This window comes from Alexandromys fortis, unplaced genomic scaffold (assembly GCF_014885135.2).
Source record: "Alexandromys fortis isolate MF-2015 unplaced genomic scaffold, M_Fortis_MF-2015_v1.1 scaffold_0, whole genome shotgun sequence".
Taxonomy (NCBI): Eukaryota; Metazoa; Chordata; class Mammalia; order Rodentia; family Cricetidae; genus Alexandromys; species Alexandromys fortis.
The window spans coordinates 13,413,780-13,422,433 of record NW_026067949.1 but is presented as its reverse complement, the minus strand read 5'-3'; the positions used below and the strand labels follow the sequence as shown (position 1 = coordinate 13,422,433).

The 8,654-nt window shown below is 43.8% G+C and overlaps 1 long non-coding RNA gene across 1 annotated transcript; it reads left to right on the top strand.

Moving 5' to 3' along the window:
- Nucleotides 1-1,515: 1,515 nt before the first annotated feature.
- On the top strand, nucleotides 1,516-3,059 carry LOC126506546 (uncharacterized). The gene is made up of 2 exons (XR_007593242.1): nucleotides 1,516-1,706; nucleotides 2,821-3,059. It is a non-coding gene; the product is annotated as an uncharacterized lncRNA (long non-coding RNA).
- Nucleotides 3,060-8,654: the final 5,595 nt, after the last annotated feature.

The window sequence follows — 8,654 nt, the reverse complement described above, 5'->3', positions numbered from 1 at the left end:
CAAACAGTAGCAGTTCCTGGCCACTCAAAGCCACAGCCTTGGGATGACCTTCCTCCCACGGAGTGCCTGCTTGAGCAAACTCAAGGCTGGGGAAAGAATCTGCTGTTTGTTCCGACACCTGAAACAGGGGTCCCATCTCCCCCACCCGTCTGGCATTAGTTAGTAAATCCAGATGGACTTCAGTAAACCAAGCCCCGCCCAGCCCATCCATACTATGGGAATAAAAAGGAGAGACAGGGAAAATGGAAGGGGGTGGTATCCAAACACAGTTAAAGGAGAATTCTTCGGGCATGAAATAAAAAGAAAAAAGAAATGGAAGACATGAGGAAGAGGAGAAAAATGAGTTAACCCAGGATGGAGGGGGTGGGAGCAGGGATCTGGATGGTAGGAAGTCCAGAAAGAAAAAAAAAAAAAAAACAAGAATCATTCAATGAAACAACAAGAGGTCCCATCACTGAAATTCTCATACTCCCAGTGACTGTCTGGACCTGTGTTGGGAGTGGGATGTATAGAAACACAAATAATTATATCACTATGTATATAAAAAAAACACAAGAATTTTTTTAAAATATCCTAAAATCTTCCAGAGAAGAAAATACAAATCCAAACAGAGGAGTAAACTGTAAGAACAAAGCTCAAGCCTCACACAGGGTACAGGACAGCAAGTCAGGGACTCTGGGAGGGAGAGTCTGCATAAGAAAAAGAAAGAAAACATGTACAATGATTCTTGATACACATCTAAGTATTTGGAAAGCAGGTATGGTAGATTTTCAACCAAGTGTAAGGTGTTTGCTACTGATCTCCAGCACTAAAAATCGTCAGACACACACAGTAACTTTGAATTTTGGATCTGATGGAGCATTCTGAAATAAAGAGTTGGTTGTGGAGAAAATGGACCAGAGAAAAGCAATGCACTCAAGAACTTCAGGAAAGGCACAAAGATTTTTGAAAAGGGAATCTAATTACAGTGTACCCTATATACTGTTTTGTTTTGTTTTCATACTTTCAGAGAAAGACTCCTAGTAATGGGGGACTTGTTTAACTCTGACACCGTGATTCTGTGCCTCTCTAAAACAAGGGATGGTTCTAATAACACGCTGAATGGCCAATAGCAAGGCAGGAGCAAGGATAGGCGGGGCTGGCGGGGCTATTAATAGAAGGAGAAAGGCGGAGAAGCTGCAATGAGAGAACAAGGGAAGGAGGACATCAGGGGCCAGCCACCTGGCAAACCAAAAAGTAAGAGTGAAAGTAAGATACACAGAAGTAAGAAAAGGAAAAAGCCCAGAGGCAAAAAGTAGTCAGGATAATTTAATTTAGAAAAGCTGGAAAGAAGCCAAGCTAAGGTCAGGCACTAATAACTAGGAATAAGGCTGTGTGTGATTTATTTGGGAGCTGGATGGTGGGCCCCCCAAAAAGCCAGAAGAGTAAAACATTGCACTGATGTGGGAGTGTCATATATCAATCTGTTAATTTCATTGGTTAAGTTATAATAAACCAGCTGCTTGGCCTCATGGCTTGGAACATAGATGGGAGGAGTAAACAGAATAGAATTCTGGACGGAAGAGGAAGTGAGGTCAGACTCTGCTCTGCTCCCAGAGAGACCCGACAGCTCTGCTGGAGCAGAGACACCATGCTCAGCTCTCCCAGGCAGATGCACGCAATGAAGCTCCTCCAATCCCGGATGGATGTAGGCTAGAATCTTCCCGGTAAGCGCACCTTGGGGTACTTACAAACATCATTAGAAATGGGCTAGTCCAGGTGCGAGAATTAGCCTGTAAGGGCTAGGGTTCATGGGCCAAGCAGTTCTTAAATGAATACAGTTTGTGTGTTGTTATTTCGGGCATGAGCTAGCCAAGCGGCCGGGGTGTTGGGGACGCAGCCCCGCCGCTCCTTATTTCAACATTGCACAAGCGTGGAAATGTAATTTGGCAGGTGCCCGGGGGGGGGGGGGGGGGGGGGGGGGGGGGGGGTGCGACACAGACTTGAGAAAAACACAGGCATCAAGTCAACATGGCCAAGGATAATGGACAGAAATCGCCAAGAATCCAGATCTTGGTTCCTTTAAGTTGATGTCAGGGGTTTTGTCAGAACATTGATTACGAAGTAGTGTGGCATCCTTAGCAGGCCTGCTGATGAGACTGCACTCATGTCTCCTTTCGTGGGCTTCTTCCACATGGAGAGACCCTGTCTCACATACGACAACGCAGACACTGTTCCCTAAAACCATCTCAGAGTAGCTCATCTCCACCTTTTACTGCCCACTGCAGTCTTATCGAGGAACACTCCAGTAATGTTGGTACCTGGGCAGGACCCATGAATTTGAGAGTCGCTCCTACAGTGCTCTAGTAGGCCAAGCAGAGAGGAATTATCCTGCGGGCCGTGTTGCAGGGGAGCAGAGAGGGAAAGGACTGTGCGGGCTGCGGGGAAGTGTTACAGCGAACCCCCAGGCTAGTCACATACATCAAACTGATTCTGTAACATCCAGGCTACCACATCAGGGGCATGCAGCTCCCCTGCCCCAGCACTTCAAAAGTACACATACCTTATATGCTTCAGTCTCTAGAAATATGTTTCAGGTGCCCTGGGCTTCAGCATCAGCACCTGCCAGGTCATCTTTCTTACTGGTCCACGGTGAGAAGTCAGTGTTCAAACCATGTAATGGAAAAGGTCAATATTCCATTCCAAAAGACCCCTTAGCTGTGTTCATGCTCAGAGCAGGCCTCCGAGACAAGCAGTGGTTTGGATGTGTGGGTGTTTCTGTGTTTTCCAATTCAGTTCTCTTCTGCCGGCCCCTTTACTACTTCAGATTCTGCTTTTCAGCTCACCAGGCATCTCTACACCCATCCTGAGGTTCTTGTCATCTAGATGTGAAGGGAATACACATGGCCTTCCAAGCACTAGGCCGCAAGAATCCTGTGCAGCCCCCACCCCCACCCTACCCTGTATCAGCCAGCCATGCTGTTCTGGCTTCTTTTATGTCAACCTGACAGAAGCTCAAGTTATCTGAGAGAAAAGAAACCGCAATTAAGAAAATAAAATAAACCTTTCCCTCAAGTTGATTTCTTGGGTCATGGTGTCTTCTCACAGCAATAGTATCCCTACCTCGGACATGGCTTAGCCAACGTACTCTTACTGCATAGACTTCTTCTTTAAGACTTTAAGTTAGTAAAAACCGCCCTCATGAGAAAGAAATCCAGTTACAATAGAGATGATGTTTTGCTTTAACTTCTGGGTACTTTCCATTCAGATACTAAACAGCTGTGGTGTCTTGACACTTGGGTCACCTAACTGGTTGTGCCTAAGAATGAATAATTTTTAGAAAGGCAACGTTCATAGCCCTGGAGACGGACTAGCTAAGGATGTAAAGAGAAACTGAATTTCAACTGGCTGTTAGCTACTTTGCAGTGATTTGGAAAACATTTGACACTATTAGACAGTGAAGTGCTTTCCTTTGTCCTGTCAACCAGTCCTGCTTCTGCCTAGGACCACTAGGTTTTCATTTCTGAGAATCTGCAGTTAATCCTTCCCTCCTGGGGACTCCTCTACATATACTGGAGTCGTTTCTGGACAGGCAATGCAGGGCTCAAACTGTAACCTTTTCCCTCCTTCTTCATAGCCCAATAGGTGACTGCGGCGGTTCAGTTTTGTGCTGCCTTTTCCCCTAGAAATGCCTCCTGATTCTCCAGACAAGCAGCTGTGCCAGGCAGGGATCTGCAGTACTGCTGGCTGGATCTGAAGCACCTGGCTGTGGCGCTGCTTAGAAATAAACCAGGTCTAAAAATAGCCGATGCTGTGTAGATAGCAGAGACCAGGAATCTCACTATGGAATATTTACACACAATAACCTCAGAGGTTGGAATTGGGATGACTCTGTTGTCTCCATCTTCCCGTGACATTTCTGAGTCTCAGGCCAACTTGACTTCCCAGCTTAGTCACTTAAGGGTCTCATCTGCCAGCTACAATCAATCAGGGGAGTGCACGCCAGCACTGCCAAGGGCCTGCTGCATGCAGAAGGGACATTTGTGGAGAAAGCTGGAAGACTCAGGCAGTTTTAGCATGTGCCTTTAGAGATGGGCCTCCTTTCCACAAGCTGCCTGGTCTATCGGTTCACAGGAACTCCAGCACGAAGCAGTCTCTTACCTTAGCAACCTCAGCATTTTCCCACCCACAAATGGAAACCCTAGCCTCCCACAGAAATTAGCCAGCCCCTGGAGGCTCATTCGGCCCATTTCTCCCACTGCCCTGGTGAATCCCGAGGTGACTGAAGGATAGACGAATGAGTAACCCTCTATCCTTTACAAGATGATTTCAAGTGACCAGGCTTTTTTTTTTTTTAAATCTGCACTATCACATGCAAAAACCAACATTATCATTCTTTTTGAGGGAAAAAGCAGCAGCAGACATCTGCCCTGCACTCTAGAGTCACACTAGCCTAGAAGACCTAGGTCAAACAGAATCTTAAACCCAGCAGCCAGAGCACAGGCCGGAACAGAGCAGTCTCCAGCATATTCTCAACTACATTGCCCTCTACCTCAACGAGACAAAGTCTAGTGGAGAGAGACTCATCTAAACTTCATATACTAGATGAATGGTAGGAAATACATAATGGTAGATTGGTAGGGTTTTGTTTTCATTTTCTAAGGCCAACACGAAGTCCAGCAACATGGGATGGCTACCTCCAGTTAATACCTGTTTTCTGAGGACGACCTGCTATTTTCACCAGAGAACAGAGATGTGCTGAGATGTTTGGGACCACTCCATGTGTGTGCCGTATGTATTTATGTGTAAGACCTGAACAGAGGCCAGAGCATCAAACGCGAGCAGCACTGCTAAAAGGCAGTTTTGAATCTGCCACGACAGGAGCACACTTCAGCTTCTCTAGGCCAGTATTCTTCCCCCAAGGCTCAAACTGAACAGTCCATCTCCATAAAGACACAACTCTCAACACCACCATCTGGAGTCACCCTGGGTCCCTGGCTCTGACAATTAAGGTGGAAAAAATCTAGTGTGATACTTTGGAGGGTATCTCTGGATGCAATTGTGACACCCAGCTAACTTAAATCTGACCTTGAGAAAACTAACAGTTCCCAGCTAGTCTCCTCTCTAAAACAGGCATTCTGGCTCAAGCTGGTTAGGAAAGTCACTTTCCAGTTTATAAGTGGCAATGCATATGACCTACCCTGCCACTTTCCCCATTGTCCTGGAACATGCCAGGCATCAAGCACACTAGGGAAGCACTCTGCTACTCAACAGTATCTCCACTCTTCTCCATACAGCCTGCCTCTCTCCTTGTCCCTTTGGCCCACATTTATACGCTATCTTAATGTACTGAGAAACCTCAACTAGGGTTTAAAGAGGCAGACAGATAATTTATCATCTAAACAGCTAAAAGTGTGTATCTGGAGGCAAGAGTCTTCAGGGAGAAACTATGGTTAACAAGGCCCTATGGATGGAGCTTTTGAATGTTCTCTCTCTTGGTGTAAGAGTACAGTGAAACTGGCTATCTGAAAGCCTGAGAAAGACCCTCACCAGAATCCAACTGTGCTGGCTCCTTGATCTTGAGAACCATTCTCCAACACTGATACTTAGTCTATGGGACTCTGTCAACAGCAGCAGTACTTGGTAGAGTCATCTCCAGAAGATGACTGCACCATAGTTGAGCACTGGGTCTGGAATATTACAGAACCAAGCCCTGGTCACTAAAAGATAAGTCTTAATACTGGGAGGCCAGACATAGTAGCACATGCCAGTAATCTTAAAATGGAACAAGCACCAGGAGCTTAAGGCCATCCTCAACATGAGACTAGTCTAGGCTACATGAGACCCCCAAACAAAAGCTAAATAAATAAATATGAATATCCCTTCTGATAAGTGACTACACATATTTTCCCTTACCCTTTCTCTGAAGCTCTTCCCAAGGATTGATGAGGGATGTCCTTCTGTATGCTGTGAATGTGTTGCTTTTATTGGTTGATGAATAAAGCTGTTTTGGCCAATAGTTTATCAGAGTAAAGCTAGGTGGGAAATTCAAACAAAGATACAGAGAGAAAGTAGGTGGAAGTCAAGAAGACACCATGTAGCCACCCAAAAAGAAAGATGCCAGAACATTAATTACTGGGAAGCCACAACCTCATGGCCATACATAAATTAATACAAATGGGTTAATTTAAGATGCAAGAGCTAGCTAGAAATATGCCTGAGCCATTGGCGTATCTAAGAGTGTTATAACTAATATAGTTTCTTTTATTTGGGTCTGGGCAGCCAGGAAACAAAAGCTCAGTCTCCATTTACAAAGGATTACACCGTTTGTGCCTTTGGAACCTCTAAGTCACCAGCACACTCACAATTCATGAATTGGCACTGCTCTCTCAGGAAAACAAATACCAAGAGTAGAACGTCTATCTCTCAATGCCAATTGTCCAACTGTCCCCAAACCTCCAATTATTTCCCAAAACATTATTATGCCATTGAGAATTTGTGACAGAGGAAATCAGTTTAAGAGGCCACTGTAACAATAATCTGGTCACAGCCTTCGTGTGTGTGTGTGTGTGTGTGTGTGTGTGTGTGTATAGGGGGTAAGCTAGACAGTTTGGAACGTAAGCAAATCCTTGGAGCCCAAATCTGTCCAGCACTGGCAAGAAGCATGTCTGGAGAAAGAACAATGACCAGTGTGTACCGAGCAATGGCATAGGGGGTGGTAAACACTAGGCACATTCATTGAGCCAGAAAGGCCACCAGTGCTGCACCTACCTCCCACTCTCATCTGCTTACAGAGCATCAGATTTTAACTGTCACTTCCCCAAAGTCAACACTAATTCCAACAGCTGTAAGACAATTTATTTGCATTTAGTATACATGCCACTCATACACCTTTTCTTGTATTACGGCTTATCTGCAGTTCTTGGGTTAAAAAACCAAAACTCACCAAGTTTCCTGCATCTACACCTTAGTCCTGATGAATACTCCTACTTCAGAGTGTCAGTGATCCTACCCCTAACTAAGGGTCTGTACACAGGGGCCCAATCAGAAAGGGTCTTGGGTTCCTTTCTCATGGTTTTCTCTTGGCCCTGTGCTCTAGGTGTTAGCCTCAGGTTGGAGTGAGTCAGTCACCTCATGGGCATTAGATATGTAACAGCGTCATCTGTCTTTATCAGCTGTTTTCTATTGCTAAACATTTTTAAGGGACTCTTATGGTGTACAATTTTATGTTATTTATTTTTTGAGATTTTCCTCTATGGTCATTCATGTTATTGTATGTGCAATGTAACATAGCTTGCCTTCTGTACTGTTGTAATCAGGGACCATTTAGGGATCAATGGCCAAAGACACAATATATTAAAACCAATCTTTTCAAGACTGCTCAAGAAGAGATCACATACTACACATTCACAGTATGGACGACAAGCTTGCTACTCTAAATTATAAGCAAAACAGCCCACTGACAGTCTCAACCTTTAAAGACTTCACAGTGGAAATTTCAACTAAATTACTTCTTAAGATAGAAAGAAACAATTATAGCAAGGTTTCTTTATCAAAATTCTTACAACTCCTTCTTTGAAGGTCAAGGAAGCACTAAACCTGAGATCAGAAATTGTATAATTTCTTCCTTTATATTTGTCTCAATAATACCAGTCCTATTTTGGGGGAGCCCCCAAAGGGATGAACTGCCATTATGTATCTTTGATGTCCTATACAAAATGACAACTCTGTACTAGAAAAGCAAGCCACTGATAAAAGCTGTCTCCAGTTTTGTTGGAGTTGGCTTGAGAGATGTGCCCTTTGAGTAACTCCCAAACACAAGAAAGAGAATCACTTTTAAAAACACTGAAAAGGAAACTAATTTAACCTAATTATTACTTCAATGTCATCTAAAAGACAAGGTAACATTCTAAGTCCACAAACTGTAATAAAGAATTTAATTTTATCATTGTGAAGTATTCTGAAATCAAAGACGATGATACATGCATCAGGCACATCCCACAGAAGACATTTACAACGGTTTACATTTCCTTTTTATTTATTCCTAGAAACTGCCCGTATTGCAGATTTTTCATGGATGAAATATGGAATTGAGCAGATTCTTTTTCTACAAAATTATGGTATAAACTTGCTCAATGTTCTATCTTATTGCTAATAACCCTTACAGGCGCACAGTTTGTAAAGTAAACCCCTTAAGGACTGAATGTGTAGCATGCTGCAAGGTACAAGAAATAAGCTAAAACTGAGCTTTCACATAAACCTACATCAGGACTGACACAGTACTGAACGCTGGCAAACATCACGACACAGGGAGAAATTAACAGGTGACACAGCTCAGTCCTCAACGGGTTAAGTAGAAACCCTTATATATTATTGTTTCTAACCATCCATCCCAAGTTACAGTGCTTGAAAAATAAAAGTGACACAGAAAACCACACATTTGTTCAGTACTCACCAGAAACACAGCTGCTTTGGAAAACAATGTCCATTAACCTGGTTAATAATCAAATAGCATTTTCTTTCAAATAGGAATCCCCGCCAACAGATTTTCTGATTAAACAACTAGTTGGGGTAATAAAAATCACATTAGAATTTCTTTGTGGCTGGACAGATAGACCAGTTTCTCTCCAGACAAAAGCAGTGGTGGCATCCTGCCATACCTGGCATCCCAGCAC